Source organism: Triturus cristatus, chromosome 11, assembly GCF_964204655.1.
Source record: "Triturus cristatus chromosome 11, aTriCri1.1, whole genome shotgun sequence".
In the NCBI taxonomy this organism is placed as follows: Eukaryota; Metazoa; Chordata; class Amphibia; order Caudata; family Salamandridae; genus Triturus; species Triturus cristatus.
Window position 1 is genome coordinate 674,497,814 of NC_140594.1, and position 19,981 is coordinate 674,517,794.

Sequence of the window (19,981 nt, forward strand, 5' to 3'; positions counted from 1 at the left end):
AGGCAACAGTACCATTCTGACCAATACACCTTTACCCACTATGGATAGGGGAGTGTCTTTCAGAACTCGACGCTCGGTCTCAGTCCCTCTACCACTCTAGAGTAAGCGGAAATGTAAGAGACTGGATGGATGGGTGGGTGGGTGGATGGATGGAAGAGTGAATGGAAATCTAAGAGGATGGATGGGTGGATGGATGGATGGAAGAAAGGATGGTAAAGTAATTGGATGGAAGGATGGCAGAGTAAATAGATATCTGAGATGATGAATTGATGGTTGGATGGCTGGGTGAAAGGATAGCAGAGTAAAAGGAAATCAGAGAGCATGGATCAGAGGGTGAAAGGACAGCAGAGTAAATAGATATCTGAGAGGATGGCAGAATGGATGGGTGGATGGATGGATGGATCCTATGGAGCTACGCTTCCCTTGACATGCTCGGACCACTTTATGGTCGAGTTCCGTATCAATAGCCCCGAAGCACAGACTGTTACCAAATATTACAGACTACAGACACTGGTATAAACTTACGCCAGCACACTTTGAAGTCGCCTTTTGTCCACCTCAACACTCTGAATCGGAAAATGTAGAAAAACGCCTAGCCTCCTTTAGTGCCAGCCTACTATCGACCATGGACAGCCTATTTCCTTTGAGACAATGCCCCACGAACATAAAACGATGCCAGGCACCGTGGTATTCTGCCTCCCTGCGGCTAGAGAAAAGTCTATGTAAAAAACTTGAATGCCTGTGGCGGCGCTCTCATGAACCTACAGATAAAGAAAAATTTAAGTTTGCACTAACTCATTACCACAATAATTTAAAAAACGCGAGGAAAGCACACATCGCAACCACACTTGAACAAGCAGGGACCTCTCAGATCCTAAAAACATTCACAAACCCTAAGGCCTGCGACATTGTATCTGCCCCATCTCAAACACTGTGTGACAATATAGCTAGCCATCTAACCCAGAAAATTGAACATGATTTATAATAAAAATAACTCTACGAAAGATCCTCACACTGATTCCGAGTTTGATCTCCCACCAGCCTTGCCTATCTCTCACATGTTAGAGAACTTCCCGTTACTCACGACAGAGGAGACAGAAGTTCTATTAAGTTGCGCTAAATCAGGGTCCCCACTGGACCTCATTCCTGCAAAAGTAGCCACCACTCTGTCCAAACAACTAGCCAGCCACATTTGCTCTATTCTAAACAGCTCCATGAAGGAAGGCACCCTCCCCGTGGATTGGAAAGCTGCGCAGATCCTCCCAATTAGAAAGAATCCTCAAATCTCTACGGAAGACGTAACTAACTATCGCCCCATTTCTCTTGTTCACCTTCACACCAAAATTTTGGAAAAACACATTAATAAACACCTTTCAGGCTTCGCTGAATCCACTAACTGCCTGGACCCCTCCCAATCGGGATTCCGTCCCAGATATAGCACAGAATCCGCACTGGTGGCAGTCACGGACAACATCAGGATGTTGCTGGATAATGGTCAAGTGGTGCTTTTGGTGCTGCTTGACCTTTCCGCGGCATTCAATACTATCTCCCACCAGACTCTACTTAGAAGATTGGGAGACATAGGCATCAGAGGAAATGTACTGAAATGGTTGTCCAACTTTCTGTCTGACAGAACTCAGACCGTTAACCTAGGCCCATTCCACTCACTGACTACCAGGGTGACCAAGGGGGTACCACAGGGCTCATGCCTGAGCCTCACCTTGTTTAACATTTACGTTACTCCTTTGGCGATACTTTTGAGGAAATTGGGATTTATCTCCATATCCTACGCTGATGACACCCAACTACTCCTCTCATTTGACAAATCCAACTCCAATATTCAGAACACCTTTGCTGAAGGAATGAACGCCATAGTGGAGTGGATGAAAGTCAATTTTCTCCAACTTAATGCTGCTAAGTCGGAGATAATGCTATTTGGCAAAGCCACTATGAAATGGTCCCCAAGCTGATGGCCAGAGGAATTAGGTCCTACCCCATGTCCCAAACAGGTGGTAAAAAACCTTGGAGTTCGGTTGGACCACAAACTCACACTGGAAGATCATGCTTCTTCCACTGTTGTAGGTTGTTTCCATGGCCTCAGCATGCTCAGAAGTCTTCCCCTTCTTGCCACTATCAACCAGGAAAACCTTGATCCAGGCTCTAATCCTAAGCCGCTTGGACTACTGTAATGCGCTACTGATTTCAGCCAATGAAAGTTCCTTAAACAGACTCCAAGTGGTTCAGAACACCGCAGCCCGACTGGTGACCAATGCCCCCCTTTAGAACCGCTTCACTCCCTTTGCTTCAAAAACTACACTGGCTGCCAATACCGAAAAGGATCAAATTTAAGATCTGCTGTACGGCATACAAAGCTGTAAACAGCCTAGGCCCCAGCTATCTAAATGATGAATTTGTTAACTATGTTCCCTCCAGCCCCTCCGCTCCGGAGCCAAAGCCCTGCTCCAAGTCCTGCGCTTTAAAAATCCCGCCACGGTGGTAAGGCCTTTTACCATCTGGCCCCACACTACTGGAACGAACTCCCCATTTACATGTGTCAATGCATGGATTACCTGGCATTCAGAAAATGATTGAAAACCTCGCTGTTCTGATCGTGCCTCATCAGCTCATTTAGGCGGCCATAGCGCGGAGATACCCTTATGTGGGGATTTGGGCTCTCTATAAGCAAATAAGTAAATAAATATGGATGGATGGATGGAAGAGTGGGCTAAACGTTGGGTGGATGGATGGGTTAATGGAAATCTGAGAGTGTGGATGGATGGATGTATTGATGGATGGATGCTTGGATGGATGGATGGGTGGGTGGGTGAATGGCAGAGTAAATGGAAATCTGAGATGACAAATGGATGGTGTGGTGTGTGAGAGAGGATGGCAGAGTAAATGGAAGGATGGATTGGGGTGAAGGGACAGCAGAGTAAATGGAAACATGAGAAGATGGAGGGATGGGTGGGAGAAAGGATGGCAGAGTGAATGGAAAATTGAAAGGATAGCTGGCTGGGTGGGTAAAAGGATGGCAGAGTAAATAGAAATCTAAGAGGATGGGTGGATGAATGGCATAAGAGTATGAATGGATGGCTAAGTAAAGAGAAATCTTAAAGGATGATTGGATGAATCATGAATGGATAAAAGGACCAATCGATGGATGAAAGGTTTTATTGATGGGTGGGTACATCAAATGATGGACGTATGGGTGGATGGATGGATGGATGGCTGGATGAATGCATGCATAGATGATGGATGTGTGAACGGATGGATGGATGAAATGACAACGGATGGATTAGTGAAAGACTGAATGATGGATGAAATAATTAATGGATGACAGAATGTAAAGGTGAAATGATGGCTATCAAAGGATAGATGGAATGCTGAAAGGATGAATGGATGGTTGTTTGGATGGAAGAGAAAAGGGAGATGTTCTAGGGCAGTTCATGCTCACTTGTTCCGCTTGCTTGGTGCCATCAGAGCATTGGTTCCAAGTGCGGGGTACTTTAATGTTAAGGGCTATTCCCTTGATTTGTAGGATGTGTAATTAGGTGTATTAATCGGAATCCTCTTTTATTTAAGTATGTTTGATTATAAAGATATGAAAGTTCTAATATTTGATGAAATGGAATGTATACTGAATCTGGGGAAAATTACTAAACAACAAATGGCTGTTCGCTAATGATGATAGTGCCTTTATCTTTACTTTTGATAGAGGGACTGAGTAACTGCAGGAGGGAAAAAGTTTAATGTTTGTTCACTGTACATTTTAACTCGTCACAGCTGGATCCTGAACACCATGTTTCTTGCTCGGTTTTTAATGCCTTTGTAACGTGTTCACCCAGCACTGTCATTGCCTTTCATAAATAGAGAACGTTATGAGTAATGTCATTTGTGCCACCAACAATGACTCTGTCTCTGCAGAAGGATGAGTCAGCCTGAGCAACAGCAATTTATCTAGTGATAAAGAGGCCTTTTGTCAAGTGCACTATCTGGTACGCTATGCTCTTCCTGCCTGGGGTCCTTGAGATGCTGTTGCTATGGCAACGTGCAGTTGTGCTATGCTACAGGGCGTAGACAAGCAATAGAAATGTTGAGTTGAAATAGTATTGCATCAAAATCTTAATCATAAAAACAATTCTCAAGGGTTTTATAATTTCCAGCTAAATGACAGCAAGGAATGCTGAACGTATTGGCATGTGCTAAGTTCAATATCCTTAGTTTAGGACCTAAAATACGTGCTTTCTGGTTCGAGGTAGGAACATTGGATGCTGTCAAAACTTGCACTTTTCTTTCCAGCTAAGTATTCATTTTAAGGGACTTTTCTGCTTCCATATACTTAGGTTAAAAAATAAAGAAAGCAGTTTTAACATTCAGTTAAATTTTATGAACAAAGGTGCGGAGATAACCAGGTTATGCAGGCTTTATCACATAAATAATACAATGTTATAATTGCATAATGATGATTATTTTTTCGCTATGGGAATCTGTTGCACTTCTGTGAGGTGCTTGTTATCACGTAGTTTTTCTCTAGGACATGATTGCAAAGGCGCACATGAAAACAGAAATACAGGGATAACAATGTCCCTCTTCCAATGCCAAATACTGAATTATTAATATAGCAAGCAGGAGCAGCCAAACAATAAAATATAGAAGTGGCAGAATATTTATTTCCCATTGTACTTTTCTCACTCTCTCTATATATCTATCTATATATATATGAGAAAGGTCTATGTGAGACAGAAACGTGTAGAGCATTTCATCTAAGCCCTGTAAACATGGTCCTATGGATTGTGGAAAAAGAATAAAAATCCATGGCTGAATCTTACTTGTGAGTGTGGACAAAACGTTGTTGAGAAGATTGGAAGCTAATTTGCGGCGTGACTGCCGTTTTTCTTGTCCTGCACCGTAGCAGAATCGCCACGAGATACAGCGCAAGAAGAGTCGTTCAGGGTTGTGGCTTCGTTCGTGGCAAGTCTTGTCCCGGTGCATCCGACTGCAGACAGCGCTACGGGCTCGTGGTGCGTGCTGGTGGGGACCCCCGGGGCACTCAAGGAATCTCCGATACGGAAGTAAACGAAGCCCCCTGTGTGCCCGAAGTGTATGCGCATGTACGAGGTTTTGCCGCACGGATTGCTCTGGTGGTTTCCCTGCTCCGGTGTTCCAGTGGGGGCCGGTGGAGTTACAATGGCGGGGAAGCAGCAGTGGTCGAAGTCGGCGACTCTAATAAGGTACAGTGCGAGGTGGCAAAGAACAGGTGGAGAGGTGTGCATCGCGGAGTGAAACCCCTTTGAGCATTTATCATTAAGGGTTGGTAACTCGCGAAATAATTTTTAAAAAAAGCCGTAGCAATGTCCGCGGACATACTCAAGGACCGCGAATTGGCAGCTGAGGGGATGTTCTCTGACTCCCCGGAAGACAATCAAGGGGCCAGCAAGGTGACCAATGAGGAGCCCAACAAGGGTATGGGACTCAAGGACAGCTTTCGAGCACTAGAAAAATTGAAGCGTCAAGAGCAAGCAAAATGGTGGGAGGCTCGGTCACTCCAAAGATATCGGGAGGATTCCGAGGGGTCTCTGCATAATGATTGCCCCCAGTTATGAATCCCCAAACCCCCTGTTGATGGCAGAGTGGGGGGAATATAATTTAGAGTCATCCAGACGACTTGTGCAAATTTTAGTAAAATATGCGGACATTGATAGAGGGGCGCTTCAAGAGAAAATAGAGCTCCTGGAAAAGGAAATTGAACCACAAGGGGATCCGCAATTTAAACAGAAAATGATGGAGGAAATGAATATGCGCCTTAAGAAAGAGGAAGAAAAAATAAAGAACCGTAAAACATACAAGTTTAGACGTGATCGGGATGATTACGCGAACGGTCAGATATTTACGTTCGCAAGAAGGTATGACTCTATGCGGGTGGATACGGCAAAAAAACGCATGGGCAACAAAGAGGGCCAAAGGAATTATCAAGCTAATACCAATGCATCCCCCTCAACCTCTGAGTTAAGCTCAGCCATGGAGAGCGGGTCTGAGTCAGAAAATTTGGGAATAAGATCGGAGGCAAGTAATATTAAATTGACATTGGGGGAAGAGTTAGAGATTTTAAAACGCAGCCGGAGAGAAACATTGAGACCACGCACCCAGGTACCTGGAAAAACAGGGCAACCCAACGAAGAAGGGAGCGTAGGAAAGCAAGGAGAAGGCGTCAGGAGACGCGGGAGAGGCAGGGCTCGCCGATAGGGGATCTAGCAATGGAAAATGAACATGCTGACCCCGCCACCTCAGAAAACAACAACACTATTGTCAACCTTGCTGGAATCGATCTCTCTTTGGCAGAAAAGCAACTCTTATCATTGGGACTTTCCTACTGGCCAGAATCTAATTTCAACTATACCCAGACCCGTGCAGATATTTACAAATTCATACGTAAGTTGAAATTGAAAAAATACCACCATCAACGCAGTGCCAGGGGAGGACCTGAACAAGCTGAAGAAGCAATTGAGACCTCAGGAATGCATGGGCTGCGTGGTTCTGATTATGAGATATTCAATGACCTGCGGAGTTTGGAAAGAGGAGACTTACAGGCCACAAATCCCCATATTCAGTCCCAAGAGGCAGCCAGAGCAACCAACATACAATCATCCCAAATTGCAGGCATGGATGTCAAACCATGGACTCCATTTAAACAAAAATCTAAATTTGTCCCTATTATGGCAAGAGACTCCATAGACGTTTTTAATGAACAGATTGTGGCACAAATTAAGAGACTGAACATTGCCATCAATAATGCCAACAATAAGAAATTTTCTAATCACGAGAGGAGATATTGGCAACTCATTAAGAAATTGAGAGAGAATCATGAGATCATCATACGTAACTCGGACAAAGGAGGTAATTTGGTGATATGGCCACTTAAGGAATATCTGGAAGAAGCATACAGCCAATTGAACAACACAGAGTGCTATAAAAGAGTTTCACCTGTCAAATTTAAAGACACACAAGAGACATTGTTTTCTCAACTTGTAGCTTGGAGAAGTAAGGGTTTACTCAGTTGGGATGAATTTAAATACCTTAAAAAGGAACATGCTATCATTCCTGTGATTTATTTCATGCCCAAACTACACAAAAATATGAATAAACCCCCAGTACGTCCCATAATTGCTGCATGTGATGGTTTGTTAGAAAACCTATCTAGGTACATAGATTTTTTCTTGCAAGATTTTGTAAGAAATTTGAAGTCATTTGTGCAGGACACAAGTGACTTTCTGAGAAAAGTGCAAAACATCACATGGAAAACTACGTATCAAATGATAGCACTTGACGTGTCCTCATTATATACTTGTATTAGGAACAATGATGGCATGAGGGCTGTGGAATATTTCTTGATGAACAGACCAATGGATTTTTTTCATCATAACAAAATGCTTCTTAAAATGCTTTCATTTTGTTTGGATAATAATTTGTTTCTGTTTAATGGTAAAATGTACCAACAGATTCAGGGAGTGGCTATGGGGGCCAGCTTCTCTCCCAGCTATGCCTGTTTATTTATGGGATGGTGGGAGGAGCTGGTCCTCATGCAACAACATGAGCAGATGTTTTCCAGGAGTGTGGTTACATGGCTCCGCTATATTGATGATTTGTTTATAATATGGGATGGCGATGTTGAAAGTGCTACATCTTTCATTGAAATTTTAAATAACAATTCGCTCAACTTAAAGTTTACTTCAGATATAAGCAACGAGAAGGTCACATTTTTGGATGTGCAAATCCAAATAATAAACAATAGGTTATCTACCACCCTATTCAGGAAACCGACTTCATGCCTCTAGTGCACATCCTCCACACCTCATTAGGAGCATCCCCTATGGGGAGATGCCCCGCATCAGAAGAATATGTAGTGAGGAGGAAGAGTGTAACATAAAACAAAGGGAGAGCCGTATTAGGTTCCTGGACAGAGGATATAGCTCAGAAATAATTGAGTCAGCCATTATTAAATCAAAGTCTCTGGCTAGATATGATTTGTTGAAACATAAGGATATTTCAGCCAGCCAGAAAAGAGGAGAGGAGCATACTAGGCTGATTTTAGGATTCTCACGTCAAGAAAAGCAAATAAGGAAGATAGTGAGAAAAAGCTGGCCCATTGTGAAGGATGACCCTATAATTGGAGAATTGTTACCTAATAATCCTTCAGTTACTTTCAGGAAAACTAATAGTATGGGTATGGCATTAGTCAGAAGCGACCTAGAGATTGGCAGCAAAGGCTCATGGCTGACGACGAGAAAGGGATTCTTTAAATGTGCATCATGCAAGGCATGCAAATGTGCAATTAACACTAAGACCTACATTACAGCATTTGGGTCCAAATTGTGTGAAATTGGGCATTTCCTTACGTGTAAGTCAGAATTTGTAGTGTATGTGCTCACCTAAAGTTGTAACTTAAGATATGTAGGGAGCACTAAGCTACCTGTGCATAAAAGAATCCTTCAACATATACGAGCAATATGCAACAACGATGAGAATTATCCAGTTGCAAGACACTTTAAGATTAACCATAACAGTGACGCAAAATACCTGAAATATTATGTTATTGACACTGTAACCCCACAAAGAAGAGGAGGGGATAGGGAATCTAAACTGAGAAGGCTGGAAACAACGTATATTTTGCAGTTTGATTCCAAACACCCCAGGGGTTTGAATAACAGTGAAGATTTATATACATTCTTATAACAGTAGAGCAAAGGACAAATATCACTCTGTGGGGAACCGTAACATAACATAATATATTGGACATAACAAGGAGAACAATGTTCTTTACTATTGGTTCTTCCCATCAGGGCGCACATCATGGAGCTTCACTATAGAAAAGAAGAAAAAAAGATATTTTAAGGCAAATTTTAGGATGATATTTATATATGTATAATGTTTTAGGATGGATTTTAGAAATTGGCAAAGGAAAGTATATTATATGCTTCCATTGTTTTTTGAATAATTTCTGGCAGGGTCTACCTAACATATTTGTATACTTATTTATTGTCATCCCGAACCCATTTGCACTTTAAAAATACTCTTGCTGTTTGCACATCCTTTCAACCCACAATAGAGCTAATAAGTGGGGTTGTTAAGGCATTGAGGTTAGGATTGGTCACCTTTTGATACAAATGATAAAAATTATAAATTTGAAATTTTGTTATGTTTATTATTAGGTATAAGGGTTATTAGCACTTTATTTTAATTTTATTCTGGCAAGCACTTTTGTCAAATGTCAATTTTGGACATAATGATACATGGAATGAATTAAGCATTTATGCTAATATTAATGCCTCGGGAATTTTAGGAAAATAGTATCCTTGGGGCAATGTTGGGGTACATATATATATTTATTTGTATGAAAAAATTAAAAGATGGATAATAGAAATGTTTACATTTAGGTAATTATTTTACCGTCTTAAGTACCTCTTCGCCACATTGCAATGTCTTTTTTCTATGTCCATTAATTGAGTCATTTGCATTTGCATTTAAATAACGTGGTTATAAGTCAAAGAGTTGTCATGTGATCAAGGGCGGGATCGCCCGAAACGCGTAATGGCGGATATGGCTTAATAAAATACAGAACAAGAATTGTTGGGTCTGCGCTCGTTTGTTTCGTGAGGAAAAGAAAGTGAAGGCGAGTTGGTGCATATATATATATATATATATATATATATATTCACTTAAAAAACCATAGGTTTCACACATGTTATAGTTAGCTGGACATTTCACTCGTAAAAAACCAATGAAATTCCCCCGTTATAGTTAGTTCAGATAACTATAACTCGCACACCCACAATCCACTGCTCATGACGTCACATATTACATCACTCATGACATGGTCAGTGGCATCACTCATGACAACACTGATGACATCATCATTGTGATAGAGTGGCGGTCGCGCGAGTTATAGTTATCTGAACTAACTATAACGGGGGAATTTCATTGGTTTTTTACGAGTGAAATGTCCAGCTAACTATAACATGTGTGAAACCTATGGTTTTTTAAGTGAATTTGCAAGGTTTTTTAAATGCTAATTCCTAACTATAACGTGTGTGAAACCTATGGATTTTTGAGTGAATTTGTACGGTTTTTTAACTGCTAAGTTATGTATTTATTAATTTATTTATTTTTCAAGGTTTTTCACCGTGCGCGCACCCCCGTGATTTTTTTCAAAAATAATAAAATGTTTTTTTCACTCTTGGGGTCCTTCTGTGACCCCCTGACAAAGGCTAGGGGGTCAGGAACTCTCTTCCCTGCCCCCTTTTCACGTTTTCCACCTTTCCTTTTCAGTGCGACAGACAAAATGGTGGCCGACACTTCCTGATTTCGACCGATTCGAATGTTTAATGACATCTATCAACCAATCAGAATTTCGCTCGCGCACGGTGCGCGCATATAGATATTTATATGCTTTTAAATGCTATTTTCTCAGGAAATATTGAACAGATTGACACCAGACCTGCAAAAGGCACTTCCCTGACCTGAGGACTACGTCTCTTCCAAATTTCAAGTAATTCTGTTCAGCCGTTCGGGCTGTACCTTCGACTAAAGGTCCTATGGAAAAATGCATGGGGAAAACGCGTTTTGGGACCCCCCTTTTTTCTCAGCCCCCCCTTGACGAATCACCCCGAGACTTTCAGGGTAGGAGCTGAGCAGAGCGCCCCATTAGTTTTGAAAATTTCACGAGGATTCGTCAACTGGCGCCAAAGTTATTCAAAATAGAATTTTGAGATTTCCTATGGAAACACGATCCTAACTATAACTATCTACTGGCGACCGCCAGTAGATAATATATATATATATATATATATATATATATAGATATAGATATTCACTGGAAAAACATAGGTTTCAGGGGCATTATAGTTAGCTGGACATTGCACTCGTACAAAACCATAGAAATTTCCCCATTATAGTTAGTTCAGCTAACTATAACTCGCACTCATCAATAAAGTTACTCACACACATTGTCACACATGCAAAGTATCAAACATCAATTTGCTTGTATAAACAGTTATACACACACCGCCACAATTACTTGAACAGAAACTTACACATACTTACTCGCTTAAATCAACACTTATAAAAAAACAAACTTACAGGAACTCTTCCAATTCCTCACTCTCTCATGTACTCACTTATATACACAAATACAAATATATACTATTTTAAAACATATGTAGTTGCTCATAAACACACTATTGAGACAGTCATTCACTCAATAACACACTCATACACACACAACCACTCATACAGTCCTGCACACATGCTGTTTTCAAAACATACAAACATTGAGTAACTCATTCATACATCTATGTGCTAAGTAATACCCCCCTCCGAACCATACAGACACTCAAACACTCATACTGATACTCAAAAAACATCTAATAACCCATATAGACACTCATGTACCTACTCACCAATCCATGCAGCCACTTATACACAAAGTGAGAGACTGATACTGATATGTACATATTACTTACTAACCCATGTATTCACTAACATACAGTTAATCAGTCAGTTATACATTCAACTTTACAACAAAAAAAACATCCATTTAGACACTTAAATACCCATTTATTTTGCCATCAACCTTGACATATACATATATAAAACATATTTAATTTTCAGAAAAAGACACATTCACTGGATGATGTCATCAGTGATGTAATTTGAGATGTCATGAGTGATGTCACTGACCATGTCATGAGTGATGTAATATGTGACATCATCAGCAGTGCATTGCAGGTGCGCGAGTTATAGTTAGCTGAACTAACTATAATGGGGGAATTTCTACGGTTTTGTACGAGTGTCCAGCTACCTATAACGCCCCTGAAACCTATGGTTTTTTCAGTGAATTTCAAAGGTTTTTTAAATGCTAATTTGTAACTATAACGTGCCTGAAACCTATGGTTTTTTCAGTTAATTTCGAAGGTTTTTTAAATGCTAGTTTCTAACTATGCCTACAGTAGTAGGACATGTGAAGAAAGAAGAAAAAACACACAGAAAGAAGAAAAAGAAATGTAGAAAGAAGCAACAGAAGTCCTCAAAGACGAAGAAAAGTGCAGGAAGAAGGAAGACGTGCAGAAAGAACAAACAGAGGAGAGAAAGAGGCCTTCTTGCAAAATCACCCTGTACCCTCAAATTTTTCCGATTGGTACTGGTGGTAACTGACTCTGACTTACCAGTCCTAGAGCCAGTGCTATGCTAAAAGAGACTTAGAATACAGTGAAAACACCTACATACACTAGGGAAAACTATGCTTTGGGGTACCCCTGTGATTATGGCCTCCTCTGTAAGACCCTAGTACATAATAGGGCAGGGGGATTAAAACTACCTCTTATAATGTACCACAGGGCGCGTTTGCACACTGGTGAAGGGAAGGGTGGCTGAGCTGACGTGTGCAAGCACGCCCTGTGGCCATTTTAATTTTGGGGATAAAGTCCCCTTGAATCCTGAGTGTCCCTTGGGTCCAATTAGCCCACCAGGTATCTCCAGTTAGCGTCACAGAGCTTCGTTGCAGAGAGGTGTAAAAAGGGGCATGGCCTGGACCACCTCTCTGCAGCGCAGTGGCGCTTACTGGAAGCACCTGGTGGACTAGTTGACCCCCAGGGGCCCTCATGATTGAAGTGGAATTATATCCCCAACTTAATATGCGCCACCGGGCGGGTTTGCACACGTCACCTCGGGCCCCATCCCCTCCCTTCACCACTGTGTAAACGCACCCTGTGGCCGTTTTAAGTTGTGAGATTAAATCCCCTTGAATCCTGAGGGTCCCTAGGGTCAAACTAGCCCACTAGGTACCTCCAGTAAGCACCACAGAGCTACGTTGTAGAGGTGTAAAAAGGGGCACGGCCTGGACCACCTCTCTGCAATGCAGCGCAGTGGTGCTTACTGGAAGCACCTGGTGGGCTAGTTGGCCCTCAGGGACCCTCAGTATTGAAGGGGAATTAATTCCCCAACTTACAACTTGCCAGAAGGCGCGTTTGCACAATGGTGAAGGAAGGGGGCGGGGCCTGAGATGACATGTCTGCAAACACGCCCTGTGGCGCGTTTTAAGTTGGGGAATTAATTCCTCTTCAATCCTGAGGGTACCTGGGGGCCAACTAGCTCACCAGATACCTCCAGTATGCGCCAGAGAGCTGCGTTGCAGAGAGGTGTTCAGAGGCCACGCCCCTTTTACAAGACTGCAACGCAACTCTGTGGCACTTGCTGGAGGTACATGGTCGACTAGTTGGCCCCCAGGGACCCTCAGGATTGAAGAGGAATTAATTCCCCAACTTAAAACGTGCCACAGGGTGTGTTTGCACATATCTCACCTCAGGCCCCGCCCCCTCCCTTCACCACTGTGCAAACGCGCCCTGTGGTGCGTTTTAAGTTGGGGGATTAACTCCCCTTGAATCCTGAGGGTCCCTGGGGTGCAACTAGCCCACCATGTACCTCCATTAAGTGCCACAGAGCTGTGTTGCAGAGAGGTGTAAAAAGGGGTGTGGCCTCAGAACACCTCTCTGCAACGCAGCTCCCTGGCGCATACTGGTGGTTCCTGGTGGGCTAGTTGGCCCCCAGAGACCTCCAGTATTCAAGGGGAATTAGTTCCCCATCTGCAAACGTGCCTGGGGGTGCGTTTGCAGAGTGCTGCAGGGAGGGGGAGGGGCCTCCGGCACAATGTCTGTCTTTCTAATTGGTTTTTTTTTTTTTAGAAAGGGGCTGTCTGGCCCCCCTTCTTTTCCTAATTTTTTGGACCTGGGGACTTCATCCCCCAGGGCTTGACGCCTTTTTATAAAAATTTGGAAGGGGCCAAGTGGCCCCCATCCCAAGGCCATAATTGGCCCCAGGGACCCCATCCCCTGGGACCTGGCCTTTTTTTTTTTATTATTAATTTTAGGAGGGGGGGCTGCGTAGCCCCCCTCCTTAGGCCATTTATGGCCCTGGGGACCCCATCCCCGGGGCCGGCCTTTCCTTTTTCTTTTTAAATGTTTTTTTATAATTGGGGAGGGGGGGTGCAGTGGCCCCCCTCCCGGGCCACTTATGGCCCCGGGGACCCCATCCCCTGGGGCTGGCCCTCTCCATTGGGGACTGTGGGGGGGTCCCCAATCCCCCCATGGTCCCACCCGCTCCCCGCATCCTGAAGGAACCGGCATTGCTTTTCCACATGGGGAGCTGCTAAGATGCATCTCCCCGTGTGGAAAAGCAATCTGCCTTGGTATTTGGAAGAGAGAGCAGGTTTCCTGGTCTCTCTTCCAAATACCAAAGCAATGTTTGCTATGGCAGGGCAGGAGCTGCGAGGCTCCCGCCCTGCCATAGCAAACTGCAGTGTCCTGGGGGTGGACACCCCAGGACACTGCAGGAGCCGGCCCTGGGAGGTGGCGATCCCCAGGGCCATAACAGGGGTCCAGGAGGGTTCTGCGTGGCCCCCCTCCCACCATTTACAAAGCCCCAGGGGGTGGTGGTCCCCGGGGCTTGGGGGTCTGTCACGGACCCCCCCAATGGTAATATTTAGAGCCCCGGGGAGGTGGTGGTCCTGGGGCATGTAGGGGCCTTTGAGCACCCCCACACTTTTAACTAATAGGCCCCGAGGGATGGCGGTCCCCAGGGCTGGGGGAGCTGTGAGCCCCCCCGCAATTATGTTTCAAAAGCCCCAGGGGATGGCGGTCCCCGGGGCTGGGGGGCCCCTTCATTATCATACAAATATTGCCCCCGGGATTTGGCCCACCCGGATGCTAATATTAACGAAGCGCGGAAGGCCGCGCTTTGTTTTTTAAAATTTTCGGCACGATCCACGGATCCTCCGCGGATTTTGCCGATTTAAAATAAATAAATACATGTTTTAGGGCCTGGGGGTCCTTGTGGGACCCCCTAAGCAGGCCTAGGGGGTCAGGTTGTTTCTACCCTGTCCTCTTTTCTCTTTCTTCGCGTTTGTTTGACTGATTTCTTGTGCCTCGGTTCTACCGAGGCACAAGACGGCTGCCAACACTTCCTGGTTTGGAGTGTTGACAGCCATTTAGCATGCAGCTCGTGATCGTGAGGGTGCGTGGATCCTCCGCAGCCAAAGATATCGAAACTTTTTTGATTTTGATTTTCTCAGCAACTACTGAACGGATTTACACCATTTAACAAAAAGGGTTCTTTCTGAATCAAGGGCTACCTTTTTGCCAAATTTGATGTAATTCTGTTCAGCAGTTCGGGCTGTAGCCGTGTCTAAAGTGTCCTATGGAAAATTGCATGGGGAAAACACGTTTTGTGACCCCCCTTTTTTCTCGGCCCCCAATTGACGCATCACCCCCCGAAACTTTCAAGATAGGAGCGGACTGGAGCGCCCCACGAGTTTTGAAAATTTCGCAAAGATTCGTCGACCGGCGCCAAAGTTATTGGGAATAGAAAATTGCAAATTTCCTATGGAAAATAGGTCCTAACTATAACTACCTACTGGCGACCGCCAGTAGGAAATAGTCTCTCTCTCTATATATATTTATATATTCACTGAAAAAACCATAGGTATCAGGGGCGTTATAGTTAGCTGGACTTTTCACTCATACAAAACCATTGAAATTCCCCCGTTATGGTTAGTTCAGCTAACTATAACTCGCGCCCCCGCAATGCACTGCTGATGACGTCACATATTACACCACTCATGACATGGTCAGTGAATTTCTAAGGTTTTTTAAATGCTAATTCCTAACTATAATGTGCCTGAAAACTGCGGTATTTTCAGTGAATTCCAAAGGTTTTTTAAATGCTAATTTCTAACTATGCCTACAGAGATAGGACATGTGAAGAAAGAAGAAAAAACGCACAGAAAGAAATGCAGAAAGAAGCAACAGAAGTCCTCAAAGACGAAGAAAAGTGCAGGAAGAAGGATAACGTGCAGAAAGAACAAACAGAAGAGCAGAAAGAAGCCTTGTTGCAAAATCATCCTGTACCCTCAAATTTTTCAGATGGATACTGCTGGTGTAAACACCTACATACACTAGGGAACACTATGCGTTGGGGTCCCCCTGTGACTAGCATGACCTCCTCTGTAAGCCCCTAGTATATAATAGGGCAGGGGGATTAAAACTACCTCTTAAAACGCGCCACAGTGCGTGTTTGCACACGTCACCTCAGGCCCCCTCCCCCACTGTGTAAACACGCCCTGTGGCCGTTTTAAGTTGGGAGATTAAGTCCCCTTCAATCCTGAGGGTCCCTAGGGTCCAACTAGACCACTAGGTACCTCCAGTAAGCACCACAGAGCTGTGTTGCAGAGAGATGTAAAGAGGGGCACAGCCTAGGCCACCTCTCTGCAACGCAGCACAATGGTGCTTACTGGAAGCACCTGGTGGGCTAGTTGGCCCCCAGGATCCCTCAGGATTGAAGGTGAATTATTTCCCCAACTTAAAACGCACCACAGGGTGTATTTGCACACGTTAACTCAGGCCCCGTCCCCTCCCTTCACCACTGTGTAAACATGCCCTGTGGCCGTTTTTAGTTGTGAGATTAATTTCATTTGAATCCTGAGGGTCCCTAGAGTCCAACTAGCCCACTAGGTACCTCCAGGAAGCGCCACAGAGCTGCGTTGCAGAGAGGTGTAAAATGTGGCACAGCCTGGACCACCTCTCTGCAACGCAGCTCAGTGGCGCTTACTGGAAGCACCTGCTGGTCTAGTTGGCCCCCAGGGTCCCTCAGGATTGAAAGGGAATTATTTCCCCAACTTAAAACGCGCCACAGGGTGTGTTTGCACACATCACCTCAGGCCCCGTCCCCTCCCTTCACCACTGTGTAAACGCGCCCTGTGGCAGTTCTGAGTTGAGAGATTAAGTCCCCTTGAACCCTAAGGGTCCTTAGGGTCAAACTAGCCCACTAGATACCTCCAGTAAGCGCCACAGAGCTGCGTTGCAGAGAGGTGTGAAAAGGGGTGTGGCCTCAGAACACCTGTCTGCAACACAGCTCCTGGCGCATACTGGAGATACCTGTTAGGCTAGTTGGCCCTCAGGGACCCTCAGTATTGAAGGGGAATTAATTCCCCAACTTACAACTGGCCAGGGGACGCGTTTGCAGAGTGCTGCAAGGAGGGGGCGTGGCCTCCGGCGCAATGCCGCTCTTTTATTTATTTTATGTGTGGCCCCCCTTCTTTTTCTAAATTATTGGCCCTGGGGACCCTATCCTCCAGGGCAATGGCCTTTTTAAAAAAGAAATCTTTAGGAGGGGGGCTGCGTTGCCCCCCTCTTCAGGCCACCTATGGCCCCGGGGACCCCATCCCCCGGGGCCGGCCTTTGTTTTTTATTATTTTTTTTAAATATATATTTATAGAAACACCTAGGACATGCTGGACAAACCGTATGTACCTATCACCATGACGATTTGAGTGATATTCATTAAAAGGCGACTATGCATACAACGAATCCACGTGGAATGTATTTACACCGCTTGTAAAGTTCTGACGTGTCTGACGTCCTACCGTGCCTAATCCCGGCGTCCCGGCCGGTGGGTACTCTCAAGTAGACACCCTTGTCGATTATTTATACTAACATGGGTAGCTATTGACGGGCACATTTAATACACATACACACCAAGCCATTCAAAGGGGATTCGACAAAAATTAGACCAAAACTATGCAAGAAACTCCCCTCACGGTTAATAAAACACACATCCACTGCCGGATGTGCAATACTTTTTATTTTACTCTCTGGAAAGGAGATGAACCTCACTTGAGAGTCACAGCGCGCTCCTACCTCAGTCAAATGCTGTGCTACACCCACCAGTGCCCGCCGAGTGCCACACACCTCTGTGTTGTATTCCACCAGCTAGTGCGTATGCTATGACACTCTCTAGCCCATGTGCACTGTAACACCATCCCGTGAATATGTCATGCCACACTTGCCTTCGCACGGGTTATATTGCCCCATCTAACGTGCCTTCCTCGATGCCTATGTTATAACGCACAGTGCTATGCCATACATATTACAATCTGGGATCCATATCTTTGTCACAGTGCATATGCAACGTTACACTTCCCAGCACATATTTTATATTACAACTTTAGAGACTAGTTAGGTTGCACAACACTGCCCTGTGAATATTACACTCCAAGGCGCATATCGCATAGCACGCGCTAGTGCCTGTGCTATCTCGCGCTCTCCAATGAATCTGTCATTGCGCACAATGTATTGTATATTATATTTCACACCCCGGTTCTTCTTATATCACACTTTTTGGTGCATAGTTTATACCATACACTATATCTAGTTTTCATTTTCGATCGTGCTCTCAGGACTATGTTCTATATAACACTGCGTTCACCTACCCTTTTCACAGGCATTACATTTTGCGATGGGGGTGGAGGGTCAGGGGGTGTTTCTGCCAAGTGAGCCTGGAGTCACAGTCACAAACGTCCTCTTCTTCCTGAATAAAAGTGAGATTATGCTGCAAACTTGTTCATATTTTAAGTAGTTCGCACAGACACACATATTAAAACCAATATAGTTCCTAATGCCCACCTTCTCTGAACAGTTAGCTTGCTGCCCCATCCACCTCCTCCCTATCCTCTGTTGTCTGAATCCATGGACTAGCCTCCTCCCTCCTGCCATGCATGGTCTGATGTGCTGCCCCTGCCCTCCATTTAGCATGATGTACCAGTCCACTCCTCTATGCCCCATCATTGACCTCCTGCTTAGCCTCTGTGCTTAGCTTGCTGCTCCTATTCTCCTTCCCCCTTCCCTCCAATGTCTTTGTGCATGCCCCTGCTCCATCCTTTTTGCCCACCATGTTCCATGAACCTGCCACTCGTATCTACTCTGAGTGTTCTGTTGAGCTGCCACTCCCCTCCCACATGCCTAGCATTGTCAGATGACTGTAACCTGTCCCTGCCACCTCCACCCTGCCTGTCCAGATGCCATGCCCCTATCCCCTTCCTCCTGTCTTCCATGGTCCATTTTACTGCCACACCCTTCTGCCCTCCCTGGTCTGTTGTGCTGCAACTGCTCCTCTTGCCTGCTCCACACAGTCTGTTGTGGGCCCCTTCCCCTGAACTCTCTTGTCTGTGCCTAGGTCCTGACCCTCCCTTCTATCCTCCATGGTCCTTTGTGCATGCCCCTGCACCCTCCTTCTTGCCCATCATAGCCATTGTGCTGCCACTAACCCTCCCGCTTGCCATGCATGGTCTTCTGTGCTGCCACGGCCCCTCCCACTTTCCCTGTGTGGTCAGCTAGCTGCCCCTGACCCCCTCCCACCTTCCCTCCTTGGTCTGTGTGTATGCCATCATAGTCTTACTGTTGCTCTCCATGGTGTGTCTTGTTTCTAGTGCCCATCCTGCCTGACCTCCATGGTCATCTTGCTGCTCCTGCCCTGCCCCCTTGCCCCCTGCCCTCTGTTTCCATGTGCAGACCCCTATTCCCTCCCTCCGGGCTTGTCTGTTCCATTGTAATGCCCCTGATCCCTCCCTCCTGCCCTTTATGGTCTGTTATGCTGCAGCTTTCCCTCCTATCTATCCATTAAGGTCAGCTAGCTACCATTGCCTTTTCCCCTCTGTTCTCTGTTGTCCATGTGCATGATCCTGTCACCTCCCTATTGCTTTCTATGGATTGTTGTGCTGCACTCCGGTCCCGCAAGCCCTGTGTGGTGTATCGTGCTGCTGCAAACCCTGATGCCTGCCCTGCAGGGTCTGTTTGGTGCACCTCTCCATGTCCCTCCTGTCATCTGTTATCCGAGTCCATGTCCCTACACCAATTCCTCCTGCCTTCCATGATCCAATGTACCATATTTGCGAACATTTTGAACTTGGTAAGAGTGAGATTTTGAAAAATAACTGGGGTATTGATTTTCCCCTTTGAGTTACATTGTAAAAGAGGATATTGTAGACAGGAGACAGATCAAATAAAGCCCATTTGAGCTTAAAAACATTGGACGTTTCCTGGCTGAATCGGGTCTGTTGGCATGTATGGCTGTACTACCACTGCCTCTTCCTTCTGCCCAC

At 45.0% G+C, this 19,981-nt stretch overlaps 1 protein-coding gene across 1 annotated transcript in view; it reads right to left on the reverse strand.

Annotated features, from left to right (window-relative positions):
* Positions 1–4,959, reverse strand: part of SCG2 (secretogranin II) — a 361,614-nt gene extending 356,655 nt beyond the window's left edge. Inside the window, exon 1 of the mRNA XM_085634286.1 lies at positions 4,830–4,959. The gene's annotated coding sequence lies outside the window, so the exon portion shown is untranslated. The remainder of the gene's footprint in view (positions 1–4,829) is intronic.
* Between the last annotated feature and the right edge of the window lie 15,022 nt (positions 4,960–19,981).